General features: G+C 39.0%; 1 pseudogene; it reads right to left on the bottom strand.

The window, feature by feature from the left end:
* Positions 1-22409, bottom strand: part of LOC139757461 (NADH-ubiquinone oxidoreductase chain 1-like) — a 117003-nt pseudogene extending 94594 nt beyond the window's left edge.
* Between the last annotated feature and the right edge of the window lie 1140 nt (positions 22410-23549).

Genomic DNA, 23549 nt, shown 5'->3' with positions numbered 1-23549 from the left:
CTCTTGCATTTACCTCCTTTACAACCCCATCCATAAACAAATTAAACAACCATGGAGACATCACACACCCCTGCCGCAAACCTACATTCACTGAGAACCAATCACTTTCCTCTCTTCCTACACGTACACATGCCTTACATCCTCGATAAAAACTTTTCACTGCTTCTAACAACTTGGCTCCCACACCATATATTCTTAATACCTTCCACAGAGCATCTCTATCAACTCTATCATATGCCTTCTCCAGATCCATAAATGCTACATACAAATCCATTTGCTTTTCTAAGTATTTCTCACATACATTCTTCAAAGCAAACACCTGATCCACACATCCTCTACCACTTCTGAAACCGCACTGCTCTTCCCCAATCTGATGCTCGTACATGCCTTCACCCTCTCAATCAATACCCTCCCATATAATTTACCAGGAATACTCAACAAACTTATACCTCTGTAATTTGAGCACTCACTCTTATCCCCTTTGCCTTTGTACAATGGCACTATGCACGCATTCCGCCAATCCTCAGGCACCTCACCATGAGTCATACATACATTAAATAACCTTACCAACCAGTCAACAATACAGTCACCCCCTTTCTTAATAAATTCCACTGCAATACCATCCAAACCTGCTGCCTTGCCGGCTTTCATCTTCCGCAAAGCTTTTACTACCTCTTCTCTGTTTACCAAATCATTTTCCCTAACCCTCTCACTTTGCACACCACCTCGACCAAAACACCCTATATCTGCCACTCTGTCATCAGACACATTCAACAAACCTTCAAAATACTCATTCCATCTCCTTCTCACATCACCGCTACTTGTTATCACCTCCCCATTTACGCCCTTCACTGAAGTTCCCATTTGCTCCCTTGTCTTACGCACCCTATTTACCTCCTTCCAGAACATCTTTTTATTCTCCCTAGAATTTACTGATAGTCTCTCACCCCAACTCTCATTTGCCCTTTTTTTCACCTCTTGCACCTTTCTCTTGACCTCCTGTCTCTTTCTTTTATACTTCTCCCACTCAATTGCATTTTTTCCCTGCAAAAATCGTCCAAATGCCTCTCTCTTCTCTTTCACTAATACTCTTACTTCTTCATCCCACCACTCACTACCCTTTCTAAACAGCCCACCTCCCACTCTTCTCATGCCACAAGCATCTTTTGCGCAATCCATCACTGATTCCCTAAATACATCCCATTCCTCCCCGACTCCCCTTACTTCCATTGTTCTCACCTTTTTCCATTCTGTACACAGTCTCTCCTGGTACTTCCCCACACAGGTCTCCTTCCCAAGCTCACTTATTCTCACCACCTTCTTCACCCCAACATTCACTCCTCTTTTCTGAAAACCCATACTAATCTTCACCTTAGCCTCCACAAGATAATGATCAGACATCCCTCCAGTTGCACCTCTCAGCACATTAACATCCAAAAGTCTCTCTTTCGCACGCCTGTCAATTAACACGTAATCCAATAACGCTCTCTGGCCATCTCTCCTACTTACATAAGTATACTTATGTATATCTCGCTTTTTAAACCAGGTATTCCCAATCATCAGTCCTTTTTCAGCACATAAATCTACAAGCTCTTCACCATTTCCATTTACAACACTGAACACCCCATGCATACCAATTATTCCCTCAACTGCCACATTACTCACCTTTGCATTCAAATCACCCATCACTATAACCCGGTCTCGTGCATCAAAACCGCTAACACACTCATTTAGCTGCTCCCAAAACACTTGCCTCTCATATGTATATATATATATATATATATATGTATATATATATATATATATATATATATATATATATATATATATATATATATATATATATATATATATATATATATATATATATATATATATATATATATATATATATATATAGATATATATATATATATATATATATATATATATATATATATATATATATATATATATATATATATATATATATATATATATATATATATATATATATCATATATAACACTTGCCTCATATATATATATATATATATATATATATATGTATATATATATATATATATATATATATATATATATATATATATATATATATATATATATATATATATATATATAGATATATATATATATATATATATATATATTATATATATATATATATATATATATATATATATATATATATATATATATATATATATATATATATATATATATATATATATATATATATATATATATATATATATATATATATATATATATATATATATATATATATATATATATATATATATATATATATATATATATATATATATATATATATATATATATATATATATATATATATATATATGTATATATATATATATATATATATATATATATATATATATATATATATATATATATATATATATATATATATATATATATATATGTATTAGCAGAGGTTTTCAGAAAAAAGGAGATGTTAGTGTGAAGAGAGTGGTGAGAGTAAGAAAGCTTAGGAAGGAGTCTTGTGTGAGGAAGTACCAGGAGAGACTGAGTGCAGAATAGAAACAGTTGAGAACAAAGGAGGTATGGGGAGTAGGGGAGGAATGGGATGTATTTAGGGAAGCAGTGATTAAACATAAAGTATACGTATGTATGTAGGAGAGATGGCCAGAGAGCGTTATTGGATTACGTGTTTTTGATAGTCGAGCGAAAATGACACTTTTGGATGTTAATGTGCTGAGAAGTGCAACTGGAGGGATGACTGATCATTATCTTCAGGAGGCGAAGGTGAATATTTGTAGGGGTTTTCAGAAAAGAAGAGAGAATGATGGGGTGAAGACATTGGTGAGAGGAAGTGAGATTGGTAAGGATACTTGTGTGAGGAAGTGCCAGGAGAGACTGAGTACAGAATGGAAAAAGGTGAGAACAAAGGAGGTAAGGGGAGTGGGGGAGGAGTGGGATGTATTTAGGGAAGCAGTTATGGCTTGCGCAAAAGATGCTTGTGGCATGAGAAGCGTGGGAGGTAGGTTGATTAGAAAGGGTAGTGAGCGGTGGGATGAAGAAGTAAGATTATTAGTGAAAGAAAAGAGAGAGGCATTTGAACGATTTTTGCAGGGAAAATGCAAATGAGTGGGAGATGGATAAAGGAAAGAGGCAGGAGGTCAAGAGAAAGGTGCAAGAGGTGAAAAAGAGGGCAAATGAGAGTTGGGTTGAGAGAGTATCATTAAATTTTACGGAAAATGAAAAGATGTTTTGGAAGGAGGTAAATAAAGTGCGCAAGTTAAGGGAGCAAATGGGAACTTCAGTGAAGAGGGCTAATGGTCAGGTGATAAGAAGTTGTGGTGATGTGAGGAGATGGAGTGAGTGTTTTGAGGGTTTGTTGAATGTGTTTGATGATAGAGTGGCAGATATAGGGAGTTTTGGTCGAGGTGGTCTGCAAAGTGAGAGGGTCAGGGAAAATGATTTGGTAAACAGGGAAGAGGTAGTAAAAGCATTGCGGAAGATGAAAGCCGGAAAGGCAGCAGGTTTGGATGGTATTGCAGTGGAGTTCATTAAAAAAAGGGGTGACTGTATTGTTGACTGGTTGGTAAGGTTATTTGATGTATGTATGACTCATGGTCAGGTGCCTGAGGATTGGCGGAATGCTTGCATAGTTCCATTGTACATAGGCAAAGGGGATAAGAGTGAGTGCTCAAATTACAGAGGTATAGGTTTATTGAGTTTCCCTGGCAAATTATATGGGAGGGTATTGATTGAGAGGGTGAAGGCATGTACAGAGCATCAGATTGGGGAAGAGCTGTGTGGTTTCAGACGTGGTACAGAATGTGTGCATCAGGTGTTTGCTTTGAAGAATGTATGTGAGAAATACTTAGAAAAGAAAATGGATTTGCATGTAGCATTTATGGAGAAGGCATATGATAGAGTTGATAGAGACGTTCTGTGGAAGGTATTAAGAATATATGGTGTGGGAGGAAAGTTGTTAGAAGCAGTGAAAAGTTTTTATCGAAGATGTAAGGCATGTGTACGTGTAGGAAGAGAGGAAAGTGATTGGGTCTCAGTGAATGTAGGTTTGCGGCAGGAGTGTGTGATGTCTCCATGGTTGTTTGATTTGTTTATGGATGGGGTTCTTAGGGAGGTGAATGCAAGAGTTTTGGAAAGAGGGGCAAGTAAGCAGTCTGTTGTGGATGAGACAGCTTGGGAAGTGAGTCACCTGCTGTTTGCTGATGATACTGCGCTGGTGGCTGATTCATGTGAGAAACTGCAGAAGCCTGTGACTGAGTTTGTTAAAGTGTGTGAAAGAAGAAAGTTAAGAGTGAATGTGAATAAGAGCAAGGTTATTAGGTACAGTAGGGTTGAGGGCCAAGTCAATTGGGATGTAGGTTTGAATGGAGGAAAACTGGAGGAAGTAAAGTGTTTTAGATATCTGGGAGTGGATCTGGCAGCGGATGGAACCATGGAAGTGGACGTGAATCATAGGGTGGGGGAGGGGGCGAAAATCCTGGGAGCCTTAAAGACTGTTTGGAAATCGAGAACATTTTCTCGGAAAGCAAAAATGGGTATGTTTGAAATGGGTATGTGTTCCGTTCGGAAACAACCGATAGACCCCGTTGCTCACCATTGTGAGACGAAGGGTATTCGAGTACTTAGTATTTCGAATAGTTGTTTCCCATTATACAGTCCCTTAGCCTAGCGGTTACATGCCTGCCTCTTGCACAAGGGGTTCCAGGTTCGATCCTGGCTGTTGGAGGTTTGTATGTTCTATGAAGGTGCGCGTTCATAAACACTTTATTCGTATATATATATATATATATATATATATATATATATATATATATATATATATATATATATATATATATATACATATATGAAATATTTCCTCGTTTAATCTTAACGTTAATCTGTTCTCTATTTCGGGATATCATGTCAAAAAATAAGAGTATTGTCTGCCTTCAAGTCAACCTTTGAGTGTGAGACACGGTTCAGGAACAGCGGTTCTATAATGGATAAGAGTGGACGTACGTCGTACATGATGACGCAATATCCAGAGACTTCAAGTTTATGTAAAGGTCATCTGGCTGGATTACTGAAGATTTATTAATCAATCCAGCAAAAAGAGAGCCTCTGTACTTTTCAATTATATGTTTTCCGCCTGTCTCGCTCCCTATCTGTCTATCTATCTATCTATCTATCTATATATATATATATATATATATATATATATATATATATATATATATATATATATATATATATATATATATATATATATATATATATATATATATATATATATATATATATATATATATATATATATATATATATATATATATATATATATATATATATATATATATATATATATATATATATATATATATATATATATATATATATATATATATATATATATATATATATATATATTTTTTTTTTTTTTTTTTTTTTTTTTTTTTTGCTTTGTCGCTGTCTCCCGCGTTTGCGAGGTAGCGCAAGGAGACAGACAAAAGAAATGGCCCAACCCAACCCCATACACATGTATATACATACACGTCCACACACGCAAATATACATACCTACAGAGCTTTCCATGGTTTACCCCAGACGCTTCACATGCCCTGATTCAATCCACTGACAGCACGTCAACCCCGGTATACCACATCGATCCAATTCACTCTATTCCTTGCCCTCCTTTTACCCTTCTGCATGTTCAGGCCCCGATCACACAAAATCTTTTTCACTCCATCTTTCCACCTCCAATTTGGTCTCCCACTTCTCTCGTTCCCTCCACCTCCGACACATATATCCTCTTGGTCAATCTTTCCTCACTCATTCTCATGTGCCCAAACCATTTCAAACACCCTCTTCTGCTCTCTCAATCACGCTCTTTTTATTTCCACATATCTCTCTTACCCTTACGTTACTTACTCGATCAAACCACCCCACACCACACATTGTCCTCAAACATCTCATTTCCAGCACATCCATCCTCCTGCGCACAACTCTATCCATAATCCACGCCTCGCAACCATACAACATTGTTGGAACCACTATTCCTTCAAACATACCCATTTTTGCTTTCCGAGATAATGTTCTCGACTTCCACACATTCTTCAAGGCTCCCAGGATTTTCGCCCCCTCCCCCACCCTATGATTCACTTCCGCTTCCATGGTTCCATCCGCTGCCAGATCCACTCCCAGATATCTAAAACACTTCACTTCCTCCAGTTTTTCTCCATTCAAATTTACCTCCAAATTGACTTGACCCTCAACCCTACTGTACCTAATAACCTTGCTCTTATTCACATTTACTCTTAACTTTCTTCTTTCACACACTTTACCAAACTCAGTCACCAGCTTCTGCAGTTTCTCACATGAATCAGCCACCAGCGCTGTATCATCAGCGAACAACAACTGACTCACTTCCCAAGCTCTCTCATCCACAACAGACTTCATACTTGCCCCTCTTTCCAAAACTCTTGCATTTACCTCCCTAACAACCCCATCCATAAACAAATTAAACAACCATGGAGACATCACACACCCCCTGCGGCAAACCTACATTCACTTAGAACCAATCACTTTCCTCTCTTGCTACACGTACTCATGCCTTACATCCTCGATAAAAACTTTTCACTGCTTCTAACAACTTGCCTCCTACACCATATATTCTTAATACCTTCCACAGAGCATCTCTATCAACTCTATGATATGCCTTCTCCAGATCCATAAATGCTACATACAAATCCATTTGCTTTTCTAAGTATTTCTCACATACATTCTTCAAAGCAAACACCTGATCCACACATCCTCTACCACTTCTGAAACCACACTGCTCTTCCCCAGTCTGATGCTCTGTACATGCCTTCACCCTCTCAATCAATACCCTCCCATATAATTTACCAGGAATACTCAACAAACTTATACCTCTGAAATTTGAGCACTCACTCTTATCCCCTTCGCCTTTGTACATTGGCACTATGCACGCATTCCGCCAATCCTCAGGCACCTCACCATGAGTCATACATACATTAAATAACCTTACCAACCAGTCAATAATACAGTCACCCCCTTTTTTAATAAATTCCACTGCAATACCATCCAAACCTGCTGCCTTGCCGGCTTTCATCTTCCGCAAAGCTTTTACTACCTCTTCTCTGTTTACCAAATCATTTTCTCTAACCCTCTCACTTTGCACACCACCTCGACCAAAACACCCTATATTTGCCACTCTATCATCAAACACATTCAACAAACCTTCAAAATACTCACTCCATCTCCTTCTCACATCACCACTACTTGTTATCACCTCCCCATTTGCGCCCTTCACTGAAGTCCCCATTTGCTCCCTTGTCTTACGCACGTTATTTACCTCCTTCCAGAACATCTTTTTATTCTCCCTAAAATTTAATGATACTCTCTCACCCCAACTCTCATTTGCCCTCTTTTTCACCTCTTGCACCTTTCTCTTGACCTCCTGTCTCTTTCTTTTATACATCTCCCACTCAATTGCATCTTTTCCCTGGAATAATCGTCCTAATGCCTTTCTCTTCTCTTTCACTAATAATCTTACTTCTTCATCCCACCACTCACTACCCTTTCTAATCTAATATATATATATATATATATATATATATATATATATATATATATATATATATATATATATATATATATATATATATATATATATATATATATATATATATATATATATATATATATATATATATATATATATATATATATATATATATATATATATATATATATATATATATATATATATATATATATATATATATATATATATATATATATATATATATATATATATATATATATATATATATATATATATATATATATATATATATATGTATATACGAATAAAGTGTATATGAGCGCGCACCTTCATAGAACATACAAAGCTCCAACAGCCAGGATCGAACCTGGGACCCCTTGTGCAAGAGGGAGGCATGTAACCGCTAGGCTAAGGGACTGTATAATAGGAAACAACTATTCGAAATACTAAGTACTCGAATACCCTTCGTCTCACAATGGTGAGCAACCGCCACTCTTGAAATAACAACCCCTTCCTCCCGCATATGCGCGAAGCAGGGCGAGGAAAACACAACAAAGGCCACATTCGTTCACACTCAGTCTCTAGATGTCATGTATACTGCACCGAAACAACAGCTCCCTTTCCACATCCAGGCCACAAAGAACTTTCCAAGGTTTGCCCCAGACGCTTCACGTGCTCTGGTTCAATCCATTAACAGCACATCGACCCCGGTATACCACAACGTTCCAATTCACTCTATTCCTTGTACGCCTTTCACCCTCCTGTATGTTCAGGCCCCGATCACTCAAAATCTTTTTCACTCCATCTTTCTACCTCCAATTTGATTTACCACTTCTCCTCGTTCCCTCTACATCTGACTCAAATATTCTCTTTGTCAATCTTTCCTCACTCATTCTCTTCACGTGACCAAACCATTTCAAAACACCCTCTTCTGTTCTATCAACCACACCCTTTTTATTACCACACATCTCTCTTACCCTATTATTACTTACTCGATCAAACCACCTCACACTAGATATTGTCTTCAAACATCAAATTTCCAGCATATCCACCCTAAATTTTTGCTTTCCGAGATAATGTTCTCGACTTCCACACATTCTTCAACGCTCTCAGAACTTTTATTCCATCCCCCACCCTATGATTCACTTCCGCTTCCATGGTAGCATCCGCTGCCTAATCCTCTCCCAGATATCTAAAACACGTCACTTCCTCCAGTTTTTCTCCATTCAAACTTACCTCCCAATTGACTTGTCTTTCAACCCTACTGTACCTATATTATTTATATTTACTCTCACCTTTCTTATTTCACACGCTTTACCAAACTCAGTCACAACCTTTGCAGTTTTCTGCACGAATCAGCCACCAGCGCTATATCATCAGCGAAAAACAGCTGACTCACTCTCCAAGCTCTCTCATCCATAACAGAATGAATACTTGACCAAATTTTCAAAACTCTTGCATTCACCTCCCTAACAACCCCATCTATAAACAATTCATAAACCATGGAGACATCACGCAACACTGCCGCAAACCAATATTCACTGAGAACCAATCACTTTCCTCTCTTCCTACACATACACATGCCTTACATCCTCGATAAAAACCTTTCACTGCTTCTAACAACTTGCCTCCCACACCATTCATTCTTAATACCTTCAACAGAACACCTCTATCAACTCTATCACATGCCTTCTCCAAATCCATAAAAGCAATATACAACTCCATTTGCCTTTCTAAGTATTTCTCTCATACATTCTTCAAAGCAAATACCTGATCAACACATCCTCTACCACTTCTGGAACCACAGTGCTCTTCCCTAGTCGGATGCTCTGTACATGACTTCACCCCCTCAGTCAATAACCTCCCATATAATTTCCCACGAATACTCAACAAACTTATACCTCTGTAATTTAAGCAATCACGTTTTTTCCCTTTACCTTTGTACAATGGCACTATGCAAGCATTCCGCCAATTCTCAGGCACCTCATCATGAGCCTTACATACATTAATTAACTTTACCAACCAGTCAACAATACAGACACCCCCTTTTTTAATAGATTCCATTGAAATACCATCCAAACCCGCTACCTTGCCGGCTTTCATCTTCCACAACGTTGCTACTAACTCTTCTCTGTTTAACATATCAGTCTCCCTAACTCTCTCACTTTGCACAGCCCCTCCACCAAAGCACCCTATATCTGCCACTCTATCATCAAACACGTTCAAGGAACCTTCAAAATACTCTCTCTATCACCTTCTCACATAACTAAAAGTTGTTATTACCTCCCAATTAGCCCTCTTCATTGAAGCTCCCATTTATTCCCTTGTCTTACTCACTTTATTTACCTCCTTCCAAAACATCTTTTTATTCTCCCTAAAATGTAATGATACTCTCTCACCCCAACTCTCATTTGCCCTCTTCTTTACCTCTTGCACGTTTCTCTTGACCTCCTGCCTCTTTCTTTTATACATCTCCCAATCATTTGTGATTTTTCCCTGCAAAAATCGTCCAAATGCCTCTCTCTTCTCTTTCACTATTAATCTTACTTCTTTACCCACCACTAACAACCATTTCTAATCTGCCCACATCCCACGCTTCTCATGACTCCCCTTACGTCCTTTCTTCTGACATTTTTCCATTCTGTACTCAGAATATATATATCTATTTATTTATTTTGCTTTGTCGCTGTCTCCCGCGTTAGCGAGGTAGCGCAAGGAAACAGATGAAAGAATGGCCCAACCCACCCACATACACATGTATATACATACACGTCCACACACGCAAATATACATACCTATACATCTCAACGTATACATATATATACACACACAGACATATACATATATACTCTTTCCATTGGTTCTCAGTGAATGTTGGTTTGCGGAAAGGGTGTGTGATGTTTTCATGGTTGTTTAGTTTGTTTATGGATGGGGTTGTTAGGGGGGTGAATGCAAGAGTTTTGGAGAGAGGGGCAAGTATGCGTTTTATTGTGGATGAATGGAGCTTGGGAAGTGAGTCAGTTGTTGTTCGCTAATGATACAGCGATAGTGGCAGATTGGGGTAAGAAGCTGCAGAAGCTGATAACTGAGTTTGGTAAAGTGTGTGAAAGAAGAAAGCTGAGAGTAAATGTGAATAAGAGCAAGGTTATTAGGTACAGTAGGGTTGAGGGACAAGTCAATTGGGAGGTAAGTTCGAATAGAGAAAAACTGGTGGAAGTGAAGTGTTTTCGATATCTTGGAGTGGATTTGGCAGCGGATGGAACCATGGAAGCGGAAGTGAGTCACAGGGTTGGGGAGGGGGCGAAAGTTCTGGAAGTGTTGAAAAATGTGTGGAAGGCGTGAGCGTTATCTTGGGAAGCGAAAATGGGTATGCTTGAAGGAATAGTGATTCCAACAGTGTTATATTTTTGCGAGGCGTAAGCTACAGATAGAGCCGTGCGGAGGAGGGTGGATGTGTTGGAAATGAGATGTTTGAGGGCAATATGTGGTGCGAGATGGTCTGATCGAGTAACTAATAAAAGAGTAAGAGAGATGTGTGGCTATAAAAAGAGTGTGGTTGAGAGAACAGAAGAGGGTGTATTTAAATGGTTTGATCATATGGAGGGAGTGAGTGAGGAAAGATTGGCAAAGAGGATTTATGTGTCAGAGGTGGAGGGAACCAGAAGTGGGGGACGGAATTGGAGATGGAAAGATGGAGAGAAAAAGCTTTTGAACCATCGGCGCATAAACATGCAGGATGGTGAAAGGTGTGTAAGGAATAGAGTGAATTGGAATGATGTGTTATGCCGGGGTGGACGTGCTATCAATGGATTCAACTAGGGCATGAGAAGCGTCTGAGGTAAACCATGGAAAGTTATGTAGGGCCTGGGTGTGGAAAGGGAGCTGTGGTTTCGGTGTATTATACATGACAGCTAGAGACTGAGTGTGAACGAATGTGACCTTTGTTGTCTTTTCCTAGCGCCACCTCGCGCGCATGCGGGGGGAGGGGGTTGTCATTTCATGTGCTGCGGGGTGACGACGAGAATGAATAAAGGCAGGAAGTATGAATTATTTACATCTGTATACATGTGTATGTCTGTGTATGTATATATATGTATACATTGAGATGTATAGGAATGTATATATGCGTGTGTGGACGTGTGTGTATATACATGTATATGTGGGTGGGTTGGGCCATTCTTTCCTCTGTTTCTTTGCGCTACCTCGCTAACGCGGGAGACAGCGACAAAGTATGATAAATAATATATATATATATATATATATATATATATATATATATATATATATATATATATATATGTATACATGATATTTCATTTATCATACTTTGTCGCTGTTTCTACCGTGAGCGAGGTAGCGCAAGGAAACCGACGAAAGAATGGCCCAACCCACCCATATACACATGTATATACATACACGTCCTCACACGCTCATATACATACCTATTTATCTCAACGTATACATATTTATACACACAGAGACATATACGTATATACACATATACATAATTCATACTTGCTGCCTTTATTTGTGCGCGAGGTAGTGCTAGGTAAAGACAACAAGGACCACATTCGATCACACCCAGTCTCTAGCTGTGATGTATAATGCACCGAAAATACAGCTCCCTTTCTACATCCAGGCCCCACAAAACTTCCCATGGTTTACACCAGACGCTTCACATGCCCTGGTTCAATCCACTGACAGCACGTCGACCTCCTTATACCACATCGTTCCAATTCACTCTTTTCCTTGCGCGTCTTTCACCCTCCTGCATGCTCAGGCCCCGATCGCTCAAAATCTTTTTCACATTATTTTTCCAACTCCAGTTTGGTATGTCACTTCTCCTCGTTCCCTCCACCTCTGACACATATATCCTCTTGTTCAATCTTTCCTCACTCATTCTCTCCATGTGACCAAACCATTTCATAACACCCTCTTATGTTCTCTCAACTACATTCTTTTTATTACCACACATCTCTCTTACCCTTTCATTACTTACTCGATTAAACCACCTCACAGTACATATTGTCCTCAAACATCATATTTTCAACACATGCACCCTTCTCCGCACAACTCTATCTATAGCCCACGCCTCGCAACCATATAACATTGTTGGAACCATTATTAGGTACAGTAGGGTTGAGGAACAAGTCAATTGGGAGGTAAGTTTGAATGGAGAAAAACTGGAGGAAGTGAAGTGTTTTAGATATCTGGGAGTGGATCTGGCAGCGGATGGAACCATGGAAGCGGAAGTGAGTCACTGTGTGGGGGAGGGGGCGAAAGTTCTAGGAGCGTTGAAAATGTATGGAAGGCGAGAACATTATCTCGGAAAGCAATAATGGGTGCTTGACATTATATATATATATATATATATATATATATATATATATATATATATATATATATATATATATATATATATATATATATATATATATATATATATATATATATATATATATATACCATAAGAGATTGGGTATAGAATAGCTAAAGTTGTAAGCAAATGAAGCAAGGGGAATGGGAGATATTTAGTGAAGCAGTGATAGCATGTGCAAGAGATATGTGATATGGGCAGTTAAGAAATTGGTAGTAATTGGCGGGGTGATTGTTCCCTCCACTTCTGATGCACATAACCTCTTTGTCCTCTATCCTCATGTTCTTAACACTACCTCACTAATATAGGAAATGACAAATATATATGAAATAAAATATATGTGGTTTGATAGACTAAGTAATGAAAGGGTAAAAGATATGTGTGGTAATAAAAAGAGTGGTTGAGAGAGCAGAAGTGGCTTTGTTGAAATAATTTGGACTCGTGAGGACGAGTAAGGAGGATTAACAAAGAGGATATACGTGTCAAAGATGGAGGGAACGAGGAGAAGTGGGAGACCAAATTGGAGGTGGAAAGATGGAGTGAAAAAGATTTTGAGTTATCGGGTCCTGAACATGCAGGAGGGTGAAAGGCGTGCAAGGAATAGAGTGAATTGGAACGATGTGGTATACTGGGGTCGACGCGGTGTCAATGGATTGAACCAGGGCATGTGAAGCGTTTGGGGTAAACCATGGAAAGTTCTGTGGGGCCTGGATGTGGAAAAGGAGCTGTGGTTTCGGTGCATTATTACATGACAGCTAGAGGCTAAGTGTGAACGAATAGGGCCTTTGTTGTCTTTTCCTTGCACTACCTCACACACATGAGGGGGAAGGATGTTGTTATTCCATGTGTGGCGGGGTGGCGATGGGGAATGAATAAAGTCAGACAGTATGAATTATGTACATGGGTATATATGTATATTTCTGTGTGTGTATATATATATGTATACGTTGAGATGTGTAGGTGTGTATATGTGGTGTGTGTGGACGTGTATGTGTATGCATGTGTGTGTGGGTGGGTTGGGCCATTCTTTCGTCTGTTTCCTGGCACTACCTCGCTAGCGCGGGAGACGGCGACAAAGCAAAATGAATAAATAGATAAATATATATAGGGGAGAAAGAATACTTCCCACGTATTCCCTGCATGTCGTAGAAGGCGACTAAAAGGGAAGGGAGCAGGGGGCTGGAAATCCTCCCCTCTCATTTTTTTTTTTTTTAATTTTCCAAAAGAAGGAACAGAGAAGGGGGCCATATGAGGATATTCCCTCAAAGGCCCAGTCCTCTGTTCTTAACGCTACCTCGCTAATGCGGGAAATGGCGAATAGTATGAAAAAAAAAAAAAATATATATATATATATATATATATATATATATATATATATATATATATATATATATATATATATATATATATATATATATATATATATATATATACATATATATATATATATATGTATATATATATATATATATATATATATATATATATATATATATATATATATATATATATATATATATATATATATATATATATATATATATATATATATATATATATACATATATATATATATATATATATATATATATATATATATATATATATATATATATATATATATATATACATTTTTTTTTTTTTTTTTTTTTTTTTTTTTAAACTTTGTCGCTGTCTCCCGCGTTTGCGAGGTAGCGCAAGGAAACAGACGAAAGAAATGGCCCAACCCCCCCCATACACATGTACATACACACGTCCACACACGCAAATATACATCCCTACACAGCTTTCCATGGTTTACCCAGGACGCTTCACATGCCTTGATTCAATCCACTGACAGCACGTCAACCCCTGTATACCACATCGCTCCAGTTCACTCTATTCCTTGCCCTCCTTTCACCCTCCTACATGTTCAGGCCTCGATCACACAAAATCCTTTTCACTCCATCTTTCCACCTCCAATTTGGTCTCCCTCTTCTCCTCGTTCCCTCCACCTCCGACACATATATCCTCTTGGTCAATCTTTCCTCACTCATTCTCTCCATATATATATACATATATATATATATATATATATATATATATATATATATATATATATATATATATATATATATATATATATATATATATATATATATATATATATATATATATATATATGTATGTATATATATGTTACTAAATTATTCTACGTCCTTCAACCCCTTCTGTTGAATTTCCTTGAATACAAGACAAAAATTCACTGGTCTAAATGGCTCGAGTTCTATTCTCATTACTACTGCTTCATGTAACATAACACTTTGATATCACATGGGCTCTCGATACAATTATTCCCCTGCCTTCTCAAGATATGCCAGATCAAGGGACTGTGTAATTTGTAAATTACGAGTAATTGACTGGAATATGTGATGGGCGATGATGATAGTGATAATTACGTTGATGATGATAATAGTCTTTCTACTAACAACTATACAGCTATAACAGCATCTATAACTACAGCAACAACTGATATGATGGGTAGGATGGAAAAGGTCCTAGGTGCACTAAGGTTCGTGTGTATGGAAAGACAGGACAAAGAGAGGGCAAAACGAAGGCAAAGATAGATAAGACGGCCAATAGATCTTATATGGCATTATGACTCTCATGACGTCAGGCGGTAAGACTCATTAGTCTTTTGTTATAATATGAAGACCGCACTCAAGGCGCTATTGTTGAATATTCCTTATCTTTTCATTCATCATCTCTGAATGAAGAATGATGATAAGATAGTACAGGGCACAATAGATCTTTGTCCTGTCCAGACGTTGTAACAAGCAGAAAATTTATGTAAGATCCTGGGAGCGTCAGGCATCAGTTGAGCATATATCAACTACAAATGGGACGATCCTCCTACCTGGGATAGTGGATAGCGTTACAGACCAAGACGCAAGCACGGGCCCACATGGGCTCGAAACCTGGGCGCGAAAGTAGGACTACAGTTTACCCTACTGTTCATCTTCCCTCGGAGTTGGCCAATGAAGTGGGTTGCTAACGAGGCAGAGATCTTTATCGATGTATATGACCCAATCGCAGCGTCGATATATCACGATATGTTTTGCGATAAATCGCGAAAAAAGGCGAAAAAAAAAAATATGAGCGTGACATACAGAAAATTCGTTGACAGAAATCTGTGCCAAAGGGTTTGATCAGCTCCGATTTAGGACGGAAAAAGTTTTTTTCCCAGTAAAAGATGCTTGGCCTCGTTGCTGGTGTGACGTTTGACAGTTCAAAGAATGGATCAATTATGTATGAGCACCGTAGCTGCTTAGATAGCATGTCTGGCAAAGACGGAAGTGTGCTCTGCTATCTGTTGGTAGTGTTCTGGGCGAATGTGATGCCCTCGGAGACCTGACCTAATGTGTGTGATTACTATGTGTGTGTGTTAAGGGGAGAGAGTTTCACACTCGTCTTGCCCCGCCTCTTAACTAACCTTTAATGTGTATCAGCTCTATCTTCGTATGTAAGTATAAGCAAAAACACATATACATCAGCCTAAGCCAGGTAGCCATTTCTCTTCCAGCACGGAGCAGAGTTTGAAACAACAAGGTTGATTGTGGGATAACTGCCATACCCAGGATTCGAGCCCCTGAGGGCCTAACCTTGGGCTGACCAATACTCACTCATGGTCAGTGACTGGAACAGCTACACCAAGGAAGCCCACGCGAGTTCTTATGCTACAAATATCGGAGTCTTCAAGGAAGGTCTTCAAGAGAGGTCTCTACAGCTAAAACAAGCCTCCAAACCCACCCATTCCCGGCGAAGCACGTAGACCTCCACTCCATTGCCTAATATAGAGAATGTAACAAATTCTTTTTTATTTCTAAAGAGACAGATCGTCCATGTCTCTATCTTTCAATGGCAGAACACGAGTGCAAGAGGATGGCTAACTTCAATAAAAAATCTTGTCCATTCATTTGTAAGATAAGGAGGGCGAACTCTCGACTCACAGATACTTTGAGTCAATATATATATATATATATATATATATATATATATATATATATATATATATATATATATATATATATATATATATATATATATATATTATCCCTGGGGATAGGGGAGAAAGAATACTTCCCACGTATTCCCTGCGTGTCGTAGAAGGCGACTAAAAGGGAAGGGAGCGGGGGGCTGGAAATCCTCCCCTATCGTTTTTTTTAAATTTTCCAAAAGAAGGAACAGAGAAGGGGGCCAGGTGAGGATATTCCCTCAAAGGCCCAGTCCTCTGTTCTTAACGCTACCTCGCTATCGCGGGAAATGGCGAATAGTATGAAAAAAAAAAAAAAATATATATATATATATATATATATATATATATATATATATATATATATATATATATATATATATATATATATATATATATATATATATATATATATATATATGTGTACATATATATATATATTATCCCTGGGGATAGGGGAGAAAGAATACTTCCAACGTATTCCCTGCGTATCGTACAGGGCAACTGAAAGGGAAAGGAGCGGGGAGCTGGAGATCCTCCCCTCTCGTTTTTTTTTTTTTTTCTTTTAATTTTCCAAAAGAAGGAACAGAGTAGGGGGCCAGATGAGGATATTCCCTCAAAGGCGCAGTCCCCTGTTCTTAACGCTACCTCGCTAACGCAGGAAATGGCGAATAGTATGAAACAAAGAAACATATATATATATATATATATATATATATATATATATATATATATATATATATATATATATATATATATATATATATATATATATATATATATATATATATATTGGAATATTCCAATATATATATATATGTATATATTGGAAAGGATCACAATTTTGCGCGTGATCAAGATATTCCTATGAGTCCAAGGGGAAAATTAAACACGAAAAGTTCCCAAGTGCACTTTCATGTAATAATCACATCATCAGGTGAGACACAAGAGAGAAATATAACAGTCAGTTGATATACATCGAAGAGACGAAGCTAGGATGCCATTTGGTAAACATAAGATTCTCCAAAACATACAACGAGCCTTCATAAACTTATCATTTTACAAATCTTATCAACAATAAAGTTATCTAATTTGTACAGACCATCACTAATATTAATATTATAATTCTTTGTGTATTTGATACTAGAAGATGCAATGATATTTCTCTTGCTGAGTATTCCTGGAAAATTATATGGGAGGGTATTGATTGAGAGGGTGAAGGCATGTACAGAGCATCAGATTGGGGAAGAGCAGTGTGGCTTCAGAAGTGGTAGAGGATGTGTGGATCAGGTGTTTGCTTTGAGGAATGTATGTGAGAAATACGTAGAAAAGCAAGTGGATTTGTATGTAGCATATATGGATCTGGAGAAGACATATGATAGAGTTGATAGAGGTGATCTGTGGAAGGTACTAAGAATATATGGTGTGGGAGGCAAGTTCTTAGAAGCGGTGAAAAGCTTTTATCGAGGATGTAAGTCATGTGTGCTTGTAGGGAGAGAGGAAAGTGATTGGTTCTCAGAAAATGTTGGTTTGCGGCAGGGGTGTGTGATGTCTCCATGGTTGTTTAATTTGTTTATGGATGGGGTTGTTAGGGAGGTAAATGCAAGAGTTTTGGAAAGAGGGGCAAGTATGCAGTCTGTTGTGGATGAGAGAGCTTGGGAAGTGAGTCAGTTGTTGTTCGCTGATGATACAGCGCTGGTGGCTGATTCATGTGACAAACTGCAGAAGCTGGTGACTGAGTTTGGTAAAGTGTGTGGAAGAAGAAAGTTAAGAGTAAATGTGAATAAGAGCAAGGTTATTAGGTACAGTAGGGTTGAGGGTCAAGTCAATTGGGGGGTAAGTTTGAATGGAGAAAAACTGGAGGAAGTAAAGTGTTTTAGATATCTGGGAGTGGATCTGGCAGCAGATGGAACCATGGAAGCGGAAGTGAATCATAAAGTGGGGGAGGGGGCGAAAATCCTGGGAGCCTTGAAGAATGTGTGGAAGTCGAGAACATTATCTCGGAAAGCAAAAATGGGTATGTTTGAAGGAATAGTGGTTCCAACAATGTTGTATAGTTGCGAGGCGTGGGCTATGGATAGAGTTGTGCGCAGGAGGGTGGATGTGCTGGAAATGAGATGTTTGAGGACAATGTGTGGTGTGAGGTGGTTTGATCGAGTAAGTAATGTAAGGGTAAGAGAGATCTGTGGAAATAAAAAGAGCGTGGTTGAGAGAGCAGAGGAGGGTGTTTTGAAATGGTTTGGGCACATGGAGAGAATGAGTGGGGAAGGATTGACCAAGAGGATATATGTGTCGGAGATGGAGGGAACGAGGAGAAGTGGGAGACCAAATTGGAGGTGAAAAGGTGGAGTGAAAAAGATTTTGAGTGATCGGGGCCTGAACATGCAGGAGGTTGAAAGGAGGGCAAGGAATAAAGTGAATTGGATCGATGTGGTATACCGGGGTTGACGTGCTGTCAGTGGATTGAATCAAGGCATGTGAAGCGTCTGGGGTAAACCATGGAAGGTTGTGTGGGGCCTGGATGTGGAAAGGGAGCTGTGGTTTCGGGCATTATTGCATGACAGCTAGAGACTGAGTGTGAAGGAATGGGGCCTTTGTTGTCTTTTCCTAGCGCTACTTCGCACACATGAGGGGGGAGGGGGATGGTATTCCATGTGTGGCGAGGTGGCGATGGGAATGAATAAAGGCAGACAGTGTGAATTGTGTGCATGGGTATATATGTATGTGTCTGTGTGTGTATATATATGTGTACATTGAGATGTATAGGTATGTATATTTGCATGTGTGGACGTGTACGTGTATACATGTGTATGGGGATGGGTTGGGCCATTTCCTTCGTCTGTTTCCTTGCGCTACCTCGCAAACGCGGGAGACAACGACAAAGGAAAATAAATGAATATAAAATTATATATATATATATATATATATACGAATAAAGTGCATTTGAACGAGCACCTTCATAGAACATACAAACCTCCAACAGCCAGGATCGAACCCGGGACCCCTGTGCAAGAGGCAGGCATGCTAACCGCTAGGCTATGTCCCCGGTATAGACCCCGTTGCTCACCATTGTGAGACGAAGGGTATTCGAGTGCTTAGTATTTAGAATAGTTGTTTCCTATTATACAGTCCCATAGCCTAACGGTTAGCATGCCTGCCTCTTGCATAGGGGTCTCGGGTTCGATCCTGGCTGTTGGAGGTTTGTATGATATATATATATATATATATATATATATATATATATATATATATATATATATATATATATATATATATATAACTAGGTAGATAGATAGATATAGATAGATAGATACACATACATGGATAGAGAGAGAGAGCGAGTATAAGATTGCCTTTTGAAAAAGAAGACAATTCCTTGAAATACTTTTGTTTATGTTTCTACGATAAGAAAAGTATTACCAAAAGTAACAACTCTTTATTAATGTGGATTTACCATTTCCTGTATATATGTTTTGCATAAAATTCAGTCCATTCTTAATTTTTCTGTATGGCAAGGTGAAGCTCATGATATACAGTAGCGGCAGGAGGGCTGGTGCTAGGCATAGAGATATACGGTAGGGTAGGGACGTGGGAAGGACGAACACATAAATGCTAAGTGGAAATGATACTGTGAAAAGTATTTTGTGGAACATGATACATGTTGGAGGGACAATGATTGAGTAGGTTTCTTTGCTCTCCTCTGGTCTCTAATGGCGGAATGAAACCCTATATCTGAAAAACACTGTGGAGACTCGAAGTATCTGTATGTGTTTCGAGGGTAAACTTAGTCTATGAAGAAGATAGTGAATGAAGTTAATCATCCACTGACAATCGTGTTCCGCTGGTAAAAGGTAATAGATATGTAAGATCGAGTGGAGTAATACGTGCTTCCCCCAGAGTGGTTGGAGTGTGGGGTATAGTCTTGACTACTGAGTCCTTTCTTGTTGGTTTCATCATGTCTCAACACATATACACACACGGGTTTCCGTGGTGTTGCGGTTAGCGTTACCGATGTGATCACAGGAACATGGCTGCTTGGTGTGTGACAGACCTAACAGAGAAAAGTACCAAAAGAAAATTGAGCTTGGTAAGAGAAAATGAGATGGAGGCGTGTGTGGACAGAAGAACGTGTAGCCTGTAAAATGTTGCGTCGAACTTGCTACCCTTCCCGAGCTTTTGAGTCGAGCATCATCGCTGATTAATCATTCTGCTTCTGGTCCTCTCAACTCCTGTTTAAATATTACAGTTGTGTGAATCCTTGTACACGTACCCACTCATTAGTAATTTGGCTCAATGATTAATAGAATGAGTGATGCGAGCCAAGTGAAATTTTAAGCAACTCTCAAATGAGTATTGGTCGTTCATTTACGGAATGATTTGCTGAGGTTGAAATATTCAATGTTCTCAAAGAGGATATCTAACCTTCTCAAAGGGCAATCTAAGTGCTCTGAAAAAGCGAGAGCAAAGAATTTGGTGAAGAGGATGGTGGTTAAAAAGGAAAGGTCTCTTTGTAGAGATTCTTTCGGCGAAATGGAAGACTGAATTGCTCATGAAATAATCTTCCGGCTTTTAGATTAAATTTGAACACCTTACCCAAATATTCAAGATGATACACATTAGACACCATACTTTTTAAGCACAACACCATACGTACTCAATCGACACCATAATTTAACAGTATTAACCTTATAGACTCATCACCGTACCTAATCACCTACTTACGTACCCAGTGTCACATGAAGACATCCAGAGAACATAACCTAGACCTCACGTCCATGGACTTCATACCACACCGGACTACCTACCTAGCCTCATACACTCCCAGTACTGCGATTATACATTATTCACTGCACGCATGCAACACACTGTGACAGACTTAGCCACCTGTGCTGTACGTTGGCTTGAGTTTCATGTCAGGGACATGGCCCTCATTGACAGGCCTGATGAGCCTTATTTGGGGTGTCCATGTCCGGGGACATGGCCCTTATTGACAGGCCTAATGAGCCTACCAGGGGTGTCCATGTCCAGGGACATGGAGCTCACTAACAGTCCTAATGAGCCTACCCGGGCCATGTCCGCGGACATGACCCTTACTGTCAAACTTTATGAGCACACTAGGAGCTGTCTGAAGAAGAAGAGGAAGAAGAAATAGGAGGAGAAGGAGGAGGATAGGAGAAGCGACACACTGACAACATCACTAGTGTGGGGAGGTTCAGAGCACAATTATCTGATAAGCAATATCATTAGCGGAGACTTAACGTCATTGTGTTAAGACCCAGATAGAAAATACTTTTCAGGATGGAACTGCTTCGGCTTTCAATAGGTGATAAGTGGTCTCGAGTCTCAACTCACACTCCAGAACCTCGCGCCCACACAGAACTTGCTGAAGCCCTCCAGGGTCTCCCCAGGGCGCTTAACAAGGAGCATCGTGTTCCTACCAAGAGAATTACCCTATAACTGCAATTACACCTTAGACTACAACATTGGAGAGCCGTTAGAATGCCGACGGGGTTCTCCGAGCTTGCTGGCGTCGTAAGAGCAAGGTTGTAGTCTCGTCACAACGTTGTTCTGGCGGTGGTCACAACAATGTGAAGCCGTCACAGCGTTGTGCTGGCGATCGTCACAACAATGTGGAGTCGTCACAACACTGTTCAGTCATCGTCATAATGTTCTGTCACCATTACGATGTTCTGGCGTCGTCACAACAATGTTCTGGCGTCGTCACAACAACGTTCTGACATCGTCATAACAATATCTTGGCATCGTCACCACACGGCGTCGTCGTCGTCCCAACATAGTGGCGTCGTCATCACGGCAGGTTCAGTCACCTAGCGGTGATCGCTCGAGCAAATCTGGCTAACAATTGCTGCCAATTTCAGCGTGGAGGAAGATCCCCTCGAGTCGTTACCATGGTGGGTGAAGTCATAACACCGCCGCATCAACGTCTCCCGATTGGATGTTTCCCTCATCACCAAGTCAACACTGGCCATGTCCTGCGACGAGATGTCTTGACATGTCCCACGCAGATCTATAACGTAGTGAGGCCAAAGCTTGACTATATATGAGACCATATCAATATTTCTTATGTCTATATATAAGACTATGTTGATATCTATTAGGTCTCCCTTCTTCAATCGACTGTTCCCGTCGAACTACGGAGACGAACTAGTCAAGTATCTGGATGATCGAGACACACACACACAATCAACTTTGAAATTCGTTTGAATTATTGATTCGTGTCAAGCACACTTGGCATTAGCGCCATCTAACATCCGTCACCATTATCTATAGTATTTCGCCTGTCGATCAATTGGTATAGCAATGCTAGAGTAAGACGATCATTAAGGAGTATCTATGTGATACTCTTACAAGATATGCAAAATGTGTTGTTTACTGAAACGAAGAGAATGCAGAAAAGTCTGAGGGATTTTCATCCTTATCTTTGTGTTAGTTAGTGTTAGTTATCCTTGACCCCAAGAATAGAAGATAGACGTTTAATATGAAGTAAAAAATGATGTTAAAATCTAATAAAGTTCTGACAAAGAACAAAAAACAACCATCAATTCC

The sequence above is a fragment of the Panulirus ornatus genome, chromosome 26, assembly GCF_036320965.1.
Source record: "Panulirus ornatus isolate Po-2019 chromosome 26, ASM3632096v1, whole genome shotgun sequence".
In the NCBI taxonomy this organism is placed as follows: domain Eukaryota; kingdom Metazoa; phylum Arthropoda; class Malacostraca; order Decapoda; family Palinuridae; genus Panulirus; species Panulirus ornatus.
Note: the sequence above shows the minus strand (reverse complement) of the source record. Positions and strands in the feature narration are given on the sequence as shown.